Consider the following 18,392-nt stretch of genomic DNA (forward strand, 5'->3'; position numbering starts at 1 on the left):
GCACCGACACCTGAACCCAGAGAGCCCTGCAGATATCACCCCACACCGCAGACTGATCCAAGAACCAGCGCCTTCAGCAAAAGAAGACGAGCGCCCGCCATCACCAGGACTCCCAAGATCGAGCCGGAGACTGATTCATCGGAAGAAGAACGAAGCGAGGGAGCTGCAGCAGCGAGAACCTCTCACGATGACTCCAGGAACGAAATGAGCAACGCGCATGCGCGAGACTACGCAGATAACCCAGGAAGTCATGAGATGCAGAGAGAACCATGCAGACTCGTTGCGAGCATTCCCACGCCGTTTTGCAATTTTCGACATTTGCAAGACCACGGACTACCCCTGGTTGTAAGTAATGGACCCAATAATGTTGGGAATTTACCCAGTGACTTCCCAAAGCTGAGAATAGATGGCATTAATTTGCAAGAATGGTATCAGCAGCTCCAGGTTGTCTTTATGAAAGAAAACTTAATGTTTTTTATTACCAACCCCCCAAAAAGACCTTGGACTCTAAAGTTAGATTGCTTACATCATAGAGCATTTTTCCTATTAATTTCCAGTGTGTCCCCTGCCATGTATCACAGTATTAAGCAAAATCTGACCGTCTCAGAAATTATTCAATGCATGTTTAATTTGTTTCACAGTGAAAGCGTAGCCACTACCACAAGAATGTCTAAAGATTTCTTCTCTTCTAGGATAAAGCCAGGGGTTACCATAAGTGAACATTTAATATCTTTAAACAAGATTAGAGCAGAACTGCATTTAAGGGGGGAGGTGATTTCAGATCAAACGATGAAAAGTGTTATCATCAATTCGCTTGACCCATCATGGGATAATTATATGTCACATTTAGACACAATCAATCTAGGATACTTATCCACAGAAAGCCTATCCAATAAGTTGATAGCTGAAGACAATTCAAGGAGAAGTCGTTATAACAACCAAATAGAACACAAACAATATAAAAGGGTAGCATTTCAAGAAAGATATCATGAAACATTTAGGTGCCACAATTGTGGATCTAAAGAACATAACATAACAGAATAGGAGGGATTGTCCCAAAGTTCAAAAAGAAAGACATAGGTCAGAATATAGATATAGATACAACAGCAGACAGTCTTCCAATGATAGACTTAGGTATAGAAGTCCACCCAACTATAGAGAACATAGAGGGGGCAGAGATAACTCAAAGGATAGAAAATCTGGCTCACTGAATGGGCTAAACAAACATGACAACATCAACACACCACAACCAGAGAACAATAATTGGCTTATTGATTCTGGAGCAACTAATCACACTACTAATAATAAAAACATATTATCTTCATTTGTAGAAGATAAATTTGTAATCAAAGTGGCTAACCAAGAAAAAGTTCAAGTTATAGGTAGAGGGAATGTAATCTTACCTGGTTTAGGAAAAATAGAGGGGGTATTACTAATACCTGAAATTCCTCATAATATACTTAGTGCCATAAAACTAAGCAGAGATTCTGACATTAACATTGTGTTCTCAAAAGGAAAAGCAACATTAGAAAGAAACAAAATAAACATAGGTACAGTAATAACCAAAGGAGGTCTACCTTACTTAATGACAAAGGAAGAATGGCTACACAACATTGATTCAAATATGGAAAACGATAATGAAATAGATAATGGAGAGAATAATAACAGTGACAATGAAGAACGTGAGGTAACCTATAATCACAAAGATACACACAATGAAAAAAAACCTAAGATAGGTAAACCAATTCATGATGAGTGTGCTCATGTCTTACATAGGAAATTAGGACATGCCAGTTTTCCTGTAGTACAAAAGATGACTGAACATGCAGAAGGTGTTAAAATAAAAAATTGTGAAAACTATTTGGAATGCTCAGTATGTAAATCTACAAGGCTCAAAACTAGTCCCAAACCTAGAAAGTCAACGAGATCAACCAACAAAATTTTTGATTTGGTACATATGGACCTAGTTGGTCCACTAACACCATCAATTACTTATAAAAAACGTTATTTTCTAACAATTGTGGATGATTATAGTCGTTATGGATTTGTTTACACATTAAAACATAAAGATGAAACATTTCAGAAATTTAAAGAGTTTTACAAACGTATAGAGACACAACACAATATTAAAATAAAACAAATCATGACAGATAGGGGATGTGAATTCATGTCTAAGGAATTCTCCCAATGGCTAAAAGACAGAGGAATGTTACATTACACATCTAGTCCATTTTCTGCATTCCAGAACGGAGTGGTAGAGAGAAAGAACTCAACATTACAAACCATGATTAGATGCACTTTAGAAGATGCTGGCTTAGGTAAACAATTCTGGTCAGAAGCCCTACAATACTCTAATTACACACAAAATAGAACTTGGTCCAGCATCGTAAATAAGACACCATACAAAGTGATGTATAATAGAAAACCAAAATTAGCACACATGCACATATTTGGAGTCACTGCAGACGTACACATACCTAAACAACTAAGGCGCAAAGGTGAGAACGTATCCAGGAGACTTAGATTCATGGGATACGAGACAGGTACAAAAGGATACAGATTTATCGATAATAATAATAAATTCATAGTCTCCAGAACAGCCATGTTCCATGAACAGGCCAACTGGTCTAAAATACACCTTAATGAAATATTCCCAAACACCAATACAGATATCAAACTTCAAGAAAAAAGAATTAAAGAAGAGTACAGTAACAATACACATAAAAATAAAATTAAAACATGGACAAACAGTCAACATAAAATAAAGACAGATTCATTAACTAAAAAAGAAGCAAGATATTTACATGACAATGATAGTAAACCAGAAAAAACAACCAGAAGTAGCAGAAATCAAATGCCAAATAAATACAAAGATTATGTAATGCATATGGATGGAGAATCACCAATACCTAACACATATGAGGAAGTGTTAAAGCTTCCTCCTGAAGAAAAGATAAAATGGGAAGCAGCCATGACTAAAGAGATGGATAGTTTACGAGGGCTAAATGTGTTCACCCCTACAGTTGCACCAAAGGACAAAACTATCATTGGCACTAGGTGGATATATAAAATTAAGAATTTAGAAGGAGGCAATACTCCATACAAAGCTAGATTAGTTGCACAAGGTTATGCACAGAAATATCCCGAGGATTATACAGACACATACTCCCCCACAGTAAGAACAGAGAGTGTCAAAACAGCTCTGATTATAGCATCAGCACTCAACCTCGATGTATTTCAATACGACATACAGACTGCGTACCTACACGCAAAGTTAGATAAGGAAATATATGTAAGAGCACCCCATAGTCAATACACAAACAAAAATGAGACTTGGTTATTAAATAAAAGTTTATACGGGCTGAAACAATCTGGTAAACAATGGTATGATTGTTTAGTAAAAGTTCTCAAAACTATGAATTTCAATGCCACTACTGCTGACAATTGCTTCTTTGTTAAAAAAGATAATAATTCTCTAGAATTTGTACTAATCTATGTGGATGACATTTTATACATAGGTAAACATAAAGAAAGGAAAGAGGCATTTGTAACAAAACTGAATGAACATTTTTCATTGAAATCTTTGGGTAAAGTAAATAAGTATCTTGGTGTTCAAATCAGTAAAACCAGAAGAGGATTTAAACTCTCTCAAAGGGACAAAATCATAGAGCTCTTGAATAAATGTAACTTAAGTAACGCTAAACCATGTGACACTCCTATGCAAACTGATTTTTTGAAGAATACAGAAGAATCATTTCCTGAATTCAAAGACAATACATTTTACAGGTCTGTCATAGGTTCACTTCTTTACATCTCCAATTGGACTAGGCCTGATATTGCTTTGCCTCTCAATTTATTGTCCAGATACGTTAGTAAACCATCACTATACCATTGGGAAGCTGTCAAAAGGATATTAAGATACTTGAAAAATAGTTTAGACTTCTGTTTATTGTTGGAACCTAAAAATGTCAAAGAGCCCATCCTCACATGTTATGCCGATGCGGATTGGGCTGGAGATACCTCATGCAGAAAAAGCACATCTGGTTATGTATTCTTTCTCAATGACTGTCCAGTTTACTGGTATACTGGCAAACAAGATTTAGTAGCCACTTCAACAACAGAGGCAGAATATGTTTGTCTATCTAAGGCAGCTAATAACCTCGTATGGTTCAATGATTTACTCTCTGACATTTGGAAAAAACCCATTTTGCCTTTTATCATGCATGAAGATAACAAAGCTGCTATCGAAATATCTAGATCTGATGCCATTGGACAAAGATCCAGACATATAGACATAAAATTTAAACACGTGAGACAGTTGTCTCAGGATGGATTTATCAAAGCAGTTCATTGCGAAACATCAGAGCAAATAGCTGACATATTAACAAAGCCTTTGCCATCTAAGCAACATAAATACCTGACTTCTAAGTTACATGTATTATATTGTTCTGAATCTGAATGTAATTGTTGTAATATATCGAATCGGCATTTAGAGGGGGATTTGTCACAAGTAAATGCCTTATTCTCCATTATGTAAATAATATATGAACAGTGTGTCAGGGGTTAACTTATTCTTCACTTCTTAATGTATTCATACCTTACCACTCCCATAATTAGCTCCACCCATTGTATATATAAGGAGCTGCATATGTTCATTCTGCGCTTCTATCTGTGAATATTCAGTGAATATAGAATGCCTTATGTAAATAAAGAGAGATATATTTGAACTCTTAATTCTTGAACAATTTATTGAGTCTGATCCAGAAAATATCGCAACAGATTCAAAGGAAGAATACAAAACACCAATAACTGCAATGAAAAAATTAAATGTGATAAGCCTAAGAAACAATTTCACTGTCATTTCTCTACTTTTATCATGAGATGTTCCTTAGTGTTTAGATCTGGCCTCAGAATAATAATATAGCACTTTGGGAAGAAGATGCAGCCCAGCAGTCCAGCACTGGAGGCCAAGATGGAGAAGACCTGAACAATCACCATGGACTTTCCTTTGGTGCTCAGGTAGGTGGGCAAGAAGGAGATCCAAACACTGCAGAAGACCAGCATGCTGAAGGTGATTAGCTTGGCTTCATTGAAGGCCCCAGGGAGATTCCTGGCCAGGAAAGCTACAGAGAAGCAAATGGCAGCTAGGAAACACATATAGCCAAGGACAACATAAAACATGGTGACAGAGCCTTCATTGCATTGAAGGATGATCGCTCCATGCTGGGAGTGGAGGTCAGAGTCAGGGAATGGGGGAGAAATTGCCAGCCATAAGGCACAGATGAAAATTTGGCCAGCAGAACCAGAAAGGATGATGGAGTTGGCCAAGCTCTTCCCCAACCATCTTCTCATTTTATTCCCAGGTTTTGAGGCCAGGAAGGCCAGCACCACTGTGATTGTTTTGGCCAACACAGAAGACACAGCTATTGAGAAGACAATGCTGAACACCATTTGTCGGAGAAGACAGGTGGCTTTCCTTGGTCGTCCAATGAAGAAAAAGGAGGACAAGAAGCAAAGCAAGAGGGAGACCAGGAGGATGTAGGAGAGGTCCCGGTTGTTGGCTTTGACAATGGGAGTTTCTAGGTATTTAAGGAATATTATTAAAATGAATCCTGTGAATAGGAACAAGAGTAGGGCAATGGACACCAGGATGATGCCCAGATGTTCTTCATAGGAGAGGAAGGTTATTGTTTTCGGGATACATTGGACTCTGCTCTCGGTTGGATATTGATCATCTGGGCACTTGGTGCATTTTTCAGTATCTGAGAAAAGAGAAAGTAATATTTCTTTTCTTTTCACCTTTCAAGAAAGATCTTCTTTGGATGTCAGATGATATTGACCAACCATGGCAGGTGCCAATATTGAAAAACCCAAAGGGGAAGGTTGACAATACTAACTGTGACAGTGGGATCATCCCACAAACTTTATATCATGTTAGGACGGAATGCCCCCTCAGAAGGTTCTCTGGATCTCTGCTTGAAATACATCATCTTAAGGGCATTGCTGCCCAATGGCTAAATGGTCCAGATATACAGCAATAGGTTTAGCCACTCTAGTAACTGTTCATACATAATTTAATTTTATTCATAATTGTACCCATCATTCCTATTATGCATTTTTTAAATAATTTACTGCTCTGCTGTTTTATACTTTGATGCACATTTTATATGCTCTTTCTGCTAACTTTATGTATTAATGCTGTATTCTGTTACACCGTATGAAATAAATACAATTGCATAGTTGGTTCTCTTTTTTCCCTGATTTCTGTTTAGATTGGTTTCCTTTTAATACCAATATGGAAATACAGCTTTCCTATTAGAACCACAACTATATCCCTTTTTTGTTGCTGTTGTAACTATTTGTATTTCATTATTTAGAGGACATCTCCATACTGGCAAGAAAAGAGAAATTTCCTCTGGTGCATGTTGACTTGTATGATCCACCATGGTCTTCTATCTCTTCCTGCCTCATCCCTCAAAATCTTTTTCTTATTCCTCCCTTTAGGGAAGAAATTGGGAACCCTGAAAATTGAGAACCACAAAATTGTTAACCTTAGATGTCTCTTTTTAAATGCACATTTTAAAATGTGCATTTTAGGGAGGATTTTTTATCAGGTTCGCCTGATTCGCCAGTTGCGTCTCTTTCTGGATCAGGACTCCTTACGCACGGTCACTCATGCCCTCGTCACCTCCGTCCTGGACTATTGTAATGCTCTCTACATGGGGCTCCCCTTGAGGAGCACCCGGAGGCTCCAGCTGGCGCAGAGTGCGGCCGCGCGGGTGGTAATGGGAGCGTCATGGAGCTCCCATGTGACACCTCTCCTGCGCGAGCTGCACTGGCTCCCGGTGGTCTTCCGGGTGCGCTTCAAGGTTTTGGTTACCACCTTTAAAGCGCTCCATGGCTTAGGACCTGGTTATCTATGGGACCGCCTACTACCACCAATAGCCTCCCACCGGCCAGTACCCTCTCATAGAGAGGGACTCCTCTGGGTGCCGTCAGGCAAACAATGTCAGCTGGCGGCCCCTAGGGGGAGAGCCTTCTCTCTGGGGGCACCTACCGTCTGGAATGAGCTCCCCCCAGAGATACGGAGGATCCCGGATCTGCGCACCTTCCGCCGCGCTGTGAAGACCTTTTTATTCCATCAAGCGGGCTTGGCCTAATCTCCTCCCTCTTTTAATATGTAAATTTTAATCTGTTTTTAAACTATTGGGGTGTTTTAATCTGTCCGGGCCAAAATGATTTAATTTGATTTTATCTGATTTTTTAAATTTTTTTGTATTTATGTATTTTATTGTTTGGCTGTTCACCGCCCTGAGTCCTTCGGGAGTAGGGTGGTATACAAATCAAATTAACTAAACTAAACTAAACATTGATCAAAATGCTCTGGATGAATCTAGTAGCCTTTTCTTTGGCGTCACTCACCTTCCTGAGTGGAGATGGTCCCTTTTGGACAAGGAATACAGTCATAGCAGCATACTGGCTCTTCTTTTCGAGCTTGCTTGAAAAATCCAGGATGACAATTTTCCACACATTTGGACCGAGGCAAAGACTAAGCAGGAAAACCAGGAATACCAAACAAAATATGTTAGAACTAACCCTTAATGAAAAATGGAGGTAGACATGAACATTAGTCAACTAGTTGCTGGACTTCACTTAGGTAAATAAGAACGTTTTAAGTAACTCTCAATGTTGCAGGAGATACAACTACTGACAGATTCTTCATTTAATTTCTCCCTTTTGCTGCTAGAATATCTCTTTGCAATACAGGACATTTCTACTTAATAAATTCTGGACCTAAGCAATTGAGAAACGATTTAACCATGAAGTGACAATTAGTGTCACATACATACATACACACTTACACAAATACATACACATACATACATACACATACACATACACATGCATTCATACACATATATAAATACAACCATATGATTATATTACCATGCACTACTCCTTTCTTCATTTACCCATGAATTTAAAGTGAGATGCTGTATTCATATTAAAGTTTAGAATGAAATTTATTCTAAAAAGTTTATTGTTTTTTTTTTAATTTTACTAAATTTATTAAAATAGAATAAAACTGTGATGAAAAAACCTGTGACCGGTTTGATCTGGAAAGATTTATTCTGGACTACATGTATCATTGCAAGGACATCCCCATTTGAAAGTGGTCCAGAACCACCTCCAATAAAGGAAAACTTCATTACAAATTTGGGTTGTCATATGTTCTTTGTTTATTTGTATGTTTATTTGCTAATTTTATATGGCCATCATGATGGTGAACTAAGACTAAAACTGACTGCCTAGTTTCTAGAACTAGAGTGAGATGAAATGGAGGTTAGTCATGAGAATAGAGCTGGTATTCAGCCGGTTCGGACTGGTTTGGGTGAATCGGTAGTAGCGATCTGCGGGTGGGTCTGCCCACCCACCCAGGCGCAATCCTGTCCTATATCGCTGTGGTTTTGATGTTGCACGAATGCGTGGACATCGCACGTGAGTGAATTGCCATGTTGTTTGATGTCTCACGCATGTGGAGCGCACACTCACATTTCCGGTGCTGGGTGAACTGGTGGTGACAGAATGTGAAGCCCACTTCTACATGAGAACATGACCCTCAAAAATCAGGCATTTTTTGCTGTATCACATGTGACATGAATTTGAACCCTCTGACAGGGTCAAGCAAGGTTTTCAGAAAAAGGTTTTTTTCTGTTGAACAACCACCATTAGGAGACACCAGTTAGCATGAAAAGACAGAGCTACATTTATTATTGGTTAAATATGGAGTCTCCTTTTTTCCAGAAGACTTAAGGTAGCTGACAATCAAGATAAACAATTACATTCAAGGATGTTTCATATGAAGTGATAAACTAAAGGCCAAATCTAAGTAACTCCCCCCCCCCAAAAAAAATTGTCCCTCATTTCTTCCAAAATGAGGAAGGGCTTTTCTTCAGGTCAATCCTTTTTTTTTTTAAAGTTTTTTATTAATCATTCAAAATTAAAAACATCGGACATAGATATGACATCACTGGTTCTAAATATCTTCCAACACTTTAAACTAATACAAATTATATTAATGTTAATATTATAATATAGTTCTTTAACCTTTTATGTTATTTATACATAACATCATACTAATAATCTATATGATATTTCTATACAATTATACATATTTGTCTATTAACTAAAACCTGTACCTATCTATGCAATTTACATACATATTTACCTATCATAACGTATATATTTCTCATCTAACATTACACTTTTGTCTCAGCTATCTTCCTTTTATCTAGCCATTCATAAATTTTTTTCCAGATTATATAGTACTGTGTTTCACATTTATCCTTGAGCTCCAAGGTAAGTCTATCCATTTCTGTGCAGTGAAGAATTTTTAATATTATTTCCTCTTCAGTTGGGGTATCTTTCTCTTTCCACTTCTGAGCAAAGGCTATCCATGCCGCTGTGAGTATATGCAGTAATAGATAATTTATATCTTTCTTATATTTACCCTCTGTCTTTCCCAAGAGGAAAAATTCCAGCTTAACTTCTATTTTATTAATAAAAAATTTTCAAGCCAAATCTTTATTAAATTCCAATATTTTTTTGCCTTTGGCCATTCCCACAACATATGGTAGAAATCTCCCATATATGGTAGAAATTGGATCATTCCTTGTTTCAGTGCTTCAGTTTTCTGCGTCAGGTAACATCAGAACAGTCATTATGATTTCTTGTGAATGGAAAGCTTTGGACCTTCTCCCTAGGAGCAGAAGGCCTTTTCTTCTATCCCCAAGGCATGAAAGACAAGTATGGAAAATTCTGACCAGTATGATCTATTTAAAAATGTAAACTTGCCCAGCCATGATAAGCTAAACCTGAATGCCAAAGCATATTTCCCAATGGTGTCAACAGGAAGCATGTCCAGTCTTGATTAGAGTTATCCTTGCCTCTTTCACTTCACTGGGAACCTGGGCTAATCTTAGGCAAGGAAACAAGACAGGTTGATGCTATCAGCACTTAAATCCCCAATAGATATACATAATCTGTATATCTGTTTTATACAGATACCAGTTGCACAGGGGACACAAAATAGCCATATGTCCAGCCGGTTGATATCGCAGCGGGAACGGACTGGAAAATAGCGGGCCACGCAAAATCCAGCCAGATGAACCACTGGTGGGAGGCTTTCAAGCCATAGCCATCTTGTAGGGATGGTGAAGAAAGGAGAGGTGTTTTGTGGACCGCGAGGAATTGGCAATTTCCTTGCTGGAACAGGAACAGCTCTCCCGAAGCGGCAGTGGGGGCAGTGACCATCTTATGTTGGCCGCTGTGAAGCTGGGACAATTGGACCAAAGAATTGAGCAGAAATGGCATTTGGATGGAGTGCCAGAACTGGGTGAGATAACTGCCAATTTAAGCTAAGAAAAACAGGAATTGAAGTCTTAAAAGAATCCCTGAATTTGGTTAGTGGCTATCTGGCACTTGGGGAGAAAAAACACAAATGCAGAAAAAAGAGAAAGCATGAACTATAACACAAAGAATCTAAGAGAAAGTCTTGGATTTGTAAAATTGGGAAAAAGCAAAATATTTTTAAAAGGGAATAAACGATGTTTGGAAGAAAAATAACAAATTATAAGAGGTTTTGAAAAATTACTGAATATTTTGATAAACAATTGGATTTAAAAGACTATTTTGCAACGTGTAGAAACTGAGAGTGCCATCTGCTGGAGAAAAGAAAAAGTACTGTGATACTGTATTTAAATAGACAAAACAGGAAGCAGCTGTTTGAAGAACAAAGGAATATTTTAAGAAGAAAAGGAGAAAAGGAGATATAAGAAAATTACATAAATTTAAATTTAAACGTTTAAGGAGTGACTATGTTTTACATCTAGGTGGTTGTTTTATTTCCCTTCTCTTCTGGAAGACAGCTTCATAATGGGATTTGACTGTTGCTGAATTTGAATAATAATGAACAATTGAGAATAACATTTTAATTTTAAAGAATAAAAGGAATAATCAAAGTAGGAAAGAAGCAAAGAAGCGGAGATACAAGAAAACTATATAGATCTTAAATTCTGGTTAAGTTCATAGAGAAATAATTGGGGAGGTATTAAATTGTTACAAAATGGAGTTGCAGATGTATTAAGAGTTACTTTTGATGCTTAAAAGCATGCGTGAATCTTTAATAGGCAAAAAAGAAATGGAAAATTCATTTTAAAATTCAGAAAAAGAAAAGGAAGAGGAATTGGAAGAGGAAAATTTAAATGAAAAGCAAGAAATTAATAATGTTGAAGAGCAAGTATTAAAAAGTTGAAATCAGATAGAAAATTTCACAGAAATGTTTGGGAAAGTTAAAAGAGCAGAGAGGAAAGGGGAAAAATCTCCCCTAAAAAAGAAACAGACAAAAGGGGAAAAGGGGAATATCTGGAAGAGACAAGGGAAAACTTTAGTAAGGGAAGTTCAAACAACACAACAAAAAAAAAAGAAAGATAAAAGGAGCCAGAAGAAGAAATGTAACATATATAAAAAGAAGAGAGAAAAAAAGAGAATTGAGAAATTAGAGCGAGATAAACGGTCGTGCAATAAACTATTAGAAAGAGGGATGTTAAAAAGATTTCGAGATGATGGTTAAAAATGAGATGATGAGGTAAACATTAGCAAATATACATAAGATAGATGAATAAATGGGAATGGAAAAGTAGACAATATAATAATAATGGTGTTTTTTAAAGCTTTTTAAATTAGAATGAAATTTTAATTGTTATAGTAGTGGCAAGAGAGAAGAAGTATAGGATACACTGTGATGTTAGCTAGATGAAAGCATTAATGAATTGATAAAGCAATATGTGAGAATAACATGGCAGAAATTGAAAAAATAAGATATGATGGAAAATGATTATAAGTGATTATATGACAAAAATGAATAAAGCCCAGCTGCTGTGGCCTAGAGGTGGAGCTCTTGCCTCACAATCAGGAGGTTGTGAGTTTGATCTTAGGTAGGGGCAGATGTAGGTAACTCTTAATCTGAATAGAATTTGTTTACATTAAATTCTAATAGATAGAAATACAGAAATAGGTAATTTGACAGTACTATTAATTTTGATAACAATGTAATTAAAATGAATATTTAAAATGCTAATTGTATAGAAAATAATAATGTTGAAAACATGAAAATGTTTCTTTTTGCAAAGAAGAAATAGAATATGTTGGTGATAAACCACAGCAGATGGAAAGGGGAAAATAGATAATTTAATCATATTATTAATTTTGATAATAAAGTAAATTAAGATGACTGTATTATTATTAATGAATGAGAGAAAGGAATTAGAGGGACTCTTCCGGAAATGAAGAAAGATGGTAAAGAACTGGAGCAATTGTCATTGAGAAGAAATATAAGGCACAAACTGATGTTATTCAAATATAAAATTGAAAATGATAAAAAATAATGGGGGGGGGATTAATATGGAAGAAGTTGAAATAATAAGATATGGAGAAAAATAACCAAGGAAATCTCAAAACTAATCAATCCCTAGGTGAGCAGGGGATCCATATTGACTGGTGGCCATACTTGCAGATTCAATCTAGGTACAAAAAAGATAAGGAAGAATTTGGCATTGAGGTGAAAACAAATAGATTAGACAAATTACTGACAGGCCCAGAAAAAAATAGTATTATCCAGATTATGTAACTATTTATTAGAATTCAATAGGGCGGAAGAGGTAGTAAAAGAGCCAATGATAGCGTGGGCCAAAAATATTGGACATAATATAAATTTGGATGAATGGGAGACGATCTGGAATAGAAACCATAAATTAACATAAATTAGCAGCAACATACAAATAAAATCAATATAAAATGTTATATAGATGGCACCTAGCGCCCGCGAGATTAGCAAAAATCTATCCAAATGTAAGCCCCAAGTGTTGGAAGTGTGGATGTCACCAAGGTACCTTCTTTCATATGTGGTGCTCCTCTCCTGAAGTGAAAAGGTATTGGAGAAAAATTCAGAATTGGCTACAAGAAGTAATTAATGAAAAAAATGAATTGATACCTGACACATTTCTCCTGGGAATAGTAAAGATGAAATATGGAGAAAATAGAAGATATTTAATCATACATATACTCAGTGCAGCAAGAATAGCCTATGCCCAGTACTGGAAAGGAAAGGATATACCATCAGAGGAACATATTATTCAGAAAGTTCTAGAATGTGCCGAAATGAACAAATTAACGTTAGAATTGAACAAGAAAGAAGACTCAGAATATTATACGGTGTGGGATGATTGGTACAGGTGGATTGATAACCGAGTAAAGAATAGATAAAAGTTAATACAAATTTTAAGATGCATATAGGAATACGGAACGATGAAATGTAAAGGTAGAATCAATCTGACCTGTGTATAAAAATAACACTGTCTGATTGATTGTACTGTATTGTAATATAATAAATTTCAATACATTTTTTTAAAAAAAAAGATGGAGAAAGATGATAAATTTGGGATAAAGGATTACACAAAAGAGATAAATATTGGAAAAAATAAGATTAAGAAGTATTCTAATGATGATTTTGATTATGTATAAGATGTATAAGATGTGAACTCTGTTCATAAAATATGTATGATGAAAGAATTTTTTTAAAAAAAACAATAGCCATACGTCTTAAAGAATTATCACCTAGCAACCCAAATAGGACACGGCTGAATCAATTTGAAACAGTGTTCTATATTACAGCATCTGAAAGATACCTTGCCAATTGTTCTGAAGCGTCCCAAGCCTTTTAAGAAAATTATAAGGGTTCTATTCCCCACATTCAATTCTCACTGTATTGGTGCATAGGCTTAGCCACTTGAAAAGTCTCTCAAGGCTTTGGAAAACAGAGAAAAGACACCAATGTTTCACCCACCTTATTGTGCAACTTTAGCTGTGAAAGAGCATCTTGATTGATAGTAAGTCTCTGTCTTTCAAAACTCCCCAGTTGCTTTCTAACGGGATCCTCCCTGGACTGAACTATCAAGCTTACGATGTTCAGATCTCCTGCCACATCACCATTTTGGTCCAAGTACAGTTTCATGTGGGAAAGATTGCAAAACTCATTCTTCTTCAGAAATGGATGGAACTAGAAGAGAAATATCCAGGAATGTTAAAAGCAGAAACCTTGGTTTTTCTATCCCATGATGTTGTTGTTGTTGTTGTTTCAGATTTGAGTCTTTCTGCTACAGTTGTCTCACTTGCAAATAACCTGAGTTAGGACTACAAGTGTTATCACTGTCCTCAAAAGGGAAAAAGAAAGGTTCAGCAAAATTTGTCAATCATGTAAATATTGATAAAATAAATAATTGTTGAAATTGGTAAAGTATAGGGAGCATTCTAGACTGGATCACATATAAATTGAACAAACAAATGAAAAGTTAATTCATAAAGCCCTTGAAAACAAGGGGAGATTCTGGCTGAATGAAAACCATCCTAAAAGGAGGAAGAATTTTACAGCTGATCCCGTGAACCAGAGAAGTTTCCCCTTCACTGATTGTTTTAATGCAAAACAGCCATCACTTAGAGAAGATTTAACTGGGATTCCTGCAGACAGAAAGGGTTATGCTGTATCAGTGATGGTGAACCTTTTTGGCATCAAGTGCCCAAACCAGAGCACACGCCACAGCCCGAGAAACCCGAAGACCAGCTGGCCGGCATACACAAGCGGCAGCCACCTGGTTTTCTGGTTTCCAGCAAGCACATGTGCACTGGCCAGCTGGTATTGGGGTTTCTGGCATGCATGAAGACTAGCTGTGTGCCAGAAATCCGAAGAGCAACTGCCAACAGTGTGCATGCCCACAAAGAGGCCTCTGCGTGCCACTTCTGTCACGCATGCCATAGGTTCGCCATCACAGTGCTAGATAGTCTCAGGGTCTCCTTCAAATTTATGAACATACAATTCTAAAATGCTAATCACAAATTCATAATGATAGGAGTTTACTTAAAATGCATACATATTTTATAAAATTAACACTGTTTAATATCAAAATATAAATGTCATGGTACTCGCTCTTTGGAAAATTATCCACAAGTGATTAAATGGACCAAACTGTTCTGTCCCCATCTCACACACGCACACCAACAGTCGACCAAGAGTTAAAATAAACCAGCAGACAAGAATTTCCTTTGATAACAGAATTTTTTTTTTTAAATTTGATTTATATGCCGCCCTTCTCCGGAGACTCAGGGCGGCTTACAATGCGTTAAGCAAAACCTTCATACTTTTGTATATTTATACAAAGTCAGCTTATTGCCCCCACAAACTGGGTCCTCATTTCACCTACCTTAGAAAGGACTGAAGGCTGAGTCAACCTTGAGCCTTGGAGAGATTCGAACCAGCAGTAAATTGCAGGCAGCTGTGTTAATAACAGGGTGCTTAGACCACTGTACTATCAAGGCTCTTCATAAAATTGGCAGTAACCCAGTGGCTGATTGCCAAAAGTTTTTACTTACAAAGGGAGGTTTATCTCCTCCGACCGAAACATCAAAGTAAGTCCACAAAAGCCAAAGAATAGTCAAGTCCAGTCCAAAAATCAATCTAAGCAGAGCATATAACAAAGTTACAGAAATGTAGAATGACTTGCTAGCTTTCAGTTTTGTCCGTTACAAAGCCTAAATGGCCAACACACCCCCTTTTATCCCCTGTGAGGTGTGGTCCAGTGACTCAACTTAATCTCTGGCACACCTCCTTCTCTACTGCGCGCGCTTGTCTTTCTGACACTGTCGGGGATCCAGCCAAGACTTATCTCCGTCACTGTCTAACTGCAGCTGCTCGGAAGTGCCTGGCTTCTGGCCTATCCCTTGGCCTTCGGAAGACACTTGAGGCATTGCCAGAGAGGAGGGTCCTGGAGAGGGAGGCCTTGCCAACGCCTCCCCTTCACTTTCGGAGTCTTCTCCCTCCGATAAGACGGGCTCGGGGGTTGGAGTCACAACACAAACTTGTTGGCCTTTTGAAGCACAAAAAGGTTAAGATAGTTTCCTTTTCTCCTTTGTATCCCTTATCCAAAGAAAGTAACTTTGATGGATCTTTCTCAGGACCCCATACCTGCCATGGCTGCAGCCTTTGAGTCCCCAGCCTCTCTTCTCCCTCTTTTCTTTTCCTCTTGGATATGGAGAAATACGCAGCACTCAAGGTATGGGCCAGAGTATTCATCAATGAGTAAATATGGTAGTTATATTGGTTCCAGATCCTATTTCTTTCCACTTTGGTCTTCAGTGGAGATTTCTGAGTGCATCTTCTCCGGCCTTTGACAGAAATGATGTCTTTTGAAAAAGAACAGAGAAAAGATTGATCTCCAAACTGTGGTTGCACAGAGAGATCTGGTTCGAAGGAACTGTCATTTTGCCTTTTTCTCCATTGTAAGCCATAGGTCCAAACACTATGGACATATTTCAGAAATGTGTGTCTTTTTATTTGCGATTCCCCAAGGCTTCCAATTATCCAGACTTTCCCTTCAATGGGTTCTGGCAAACTTTTAAGTGTTAAATGGAAAAGATGAATTCTGTCCCAAACAGAAAAATATTCTACGATGTGAACAAAGACATTGACTTGTCTCCACTTGGAAATGGCAACCCTGAGGGGTGCTGTATGTCCAGCTGTTGAAAATTGTTGTGATATAACAGCACAAATTCCATTCCTGACCAGCATAGAACTCAAAGTCCTCATGGAATTTTCTCCCTTCTCTGTGTCTGAAGCAAAGAGACCAATCAAGGTCCATCTGAAATGGAGGAGCAGTTGGACAATTCCTGGGTAGTGGAACCCTTCTTTGGGGAGTATCCGGTAAAAAAATGAGAATTGACTTTTATCACTCAGAGCCTCTGAAACAATATTATAACTAATCTGAAAAAGCAATGAAGAATGCTGTCATTCTTTCAATAAATCCAACTTTTTTCTCATAATGCTATTAGAATATTGTATTCCTGATTAGCTATTATTATAGACAGAATATTGGCAAGACCAGATAAAAAAATACAAGAAAAGAAAGGAAGTAATAAAAAAATAAGAATAAAGAATGCAAATGATATTTTTGCTCACTCCCTTTTTTTCTGAAATCAGACCCACATTTGCAGATTCAACTGAATTGTTTTGTTCAAATAAAGAGCCATATTTTATGTCAGATTTTTAAATTCTGTCCACAAAGGTTATATGTTGTTTTAATATAAGGATTTTGACTTTCTCCTTATTTTCACTGGTGTGCAGTAGAAGCCCCCAAAGCAACGGGGATGGTGTCATGAGATGATAGGGCTGCTTTCCCCTCCCCAGTATCAATCCCATCCATCACTAGACAATATACCTACACTGGCCACTCTTGAATGCCCTAGAATAGATATGGTTGAATGTATTGCTTACCCATCCTACCGATTCATTCTTTTTACTAGATATTTTTTATTTATTTATTTATTTTATTTTATTTGATTTGTATACCGCCCTACTCCCGAAGGACTCGGGGCTAAGATAGAAAGGCACACACACAAACCTGTGGAATTTTGTAGGTGTCTGCTAATGTTGACATCTGGATGGAGATGTCCCTGACAGCTGCATCAACAAGAGCCAAAAGGTGGTCCTTCCTTCCACAGCTGTAGTTGGGAACATTGGCTTCTCCAGTGGAGAGCATGTCCAGCAAGGCATCTGAAGTGCCAATTGTGTTCAGATAGTTGTCATGGATGTTGTAGCCAAGTGTGAGATTTTGCAGGAGCTGGGAATTCTTATTGACCACTTGAATAGTGAAAATAAAGCGTAGGATTTTAGACCGATCAGAAGATATGCTACTGTAAAAGAATGTTCATTTTTATCATCACCATTACCATCATCATTAATAGCAAAATATATTTTATATTTTTGATATACTTTTGCTTGACTAACCAAAATAAAGCATAGCATTTTTCAATGAGCATTAGATAAACTCTTGTAAAAATGAACAAATTGCTGTAAATATGATCATGTCATTATCATCAACAGAACCAACAACATACTTCTTTTCAATCTAAACCACTTTGTCTTTTCAAGCCTACAGAGTCTTAAGCCATTACTGACTCCAAACCCAGTGACAAATGATACTCACCCATCTCCATTCAATTTTAATGAACATTGGGAAGATGGAATTGATACAATCCTCCACATGGGACAAAAATTGCAAATACACTACTCTTTGCGGCAGTACTAATTTTCATCTGTCCAATAATCAGGGTTCAAAATAATTGAATAATTACAGTAGAACCACCATAAAAGGAAGAGGATGTTTCAAAAGTGATCCAGAAACCAATTCTAAAAATAAGTTATCCTGTATTTCTATAAGGATCTGGAAGTAAATATAAATGAGTAGTTGTATTTGAAATGAGCTGGGCAGGGGAAAACTACAAGA

The sequence above is a fragment of the Pantherophis guttatus genome, chromosome 2 (genome assembly GCF_059756535.1).
Source record: "Pantherophis guttatus breed Tessera chromosome 2, ASM5975653v1, whole genome shotgun sequence".
In the NCBI taxonomy this organism is placed as follows: Eukaryota; Metazoa; Chordata; class Lepidosauria; order Squamata; family Colubridae; genus Pantherophis; species Pantherophis guttatus.